We start from the raw sequence: 517 nt of genomic DNA, 5'->3' as shown, positions 1-517 counted from the left end.
GACCAAAATTGCGTATGTTTTGCTATGTCTATATGTAGATGATATGCTCATTATTGGAAGCAATAAAGACATTATCAATCAAACAAAGAACATGCTCAAAGGGAAATTTGAGATGAAAGACTTGGGATTAGTATATGTAATTCTCGGGGTTAAAGTCACAAGAAATTCAAACGGAATTATCCTAACCCAATCTCGTTATGCTCAAACAATATTAGAGATATTTAAAAATTACTCTAAGAGTACGGAAAAAACTCCGTTAGGTCCCCAAATGCACTTGACAAAGAATTCAGGTGAAGCAGTTTCACAAAACGAGTATGCACGTGTGATCGGAAGTCTTATGTACTTGAGCAATTGCACTAGACCGGATCTGGCGCATGCAGTAAACGTACTTAGTCGATATACAAGTAATCCATGTCATACACACTGGAAAGCTATAACGAGGGAAAGTGATGCTAACTGGATACAGTGAAGAACCAGCAGTTTTAGAAGGATACAGTGATGCTAACTGGATATCAGA

Source organism: Brassica oleracea, chromosome C6 (genome assembly GCF_000695525.1).
Source record: "Brassica oleracea var. oleracea cultivar TO1000 chromosome C6, BOL, whole genome shotgun sequence".
In the NCBI taxonomy this organism is placed as follows: domain Eukaryota; kingdom Viridiplantae; phylum Streptophyta; class Magnoliopsida; order Brassicales; family Brassicaceae; genus Brassica; species Brassica oleracea.
This window is presented reverse-complemented; position numbering follows the sequence as displayed.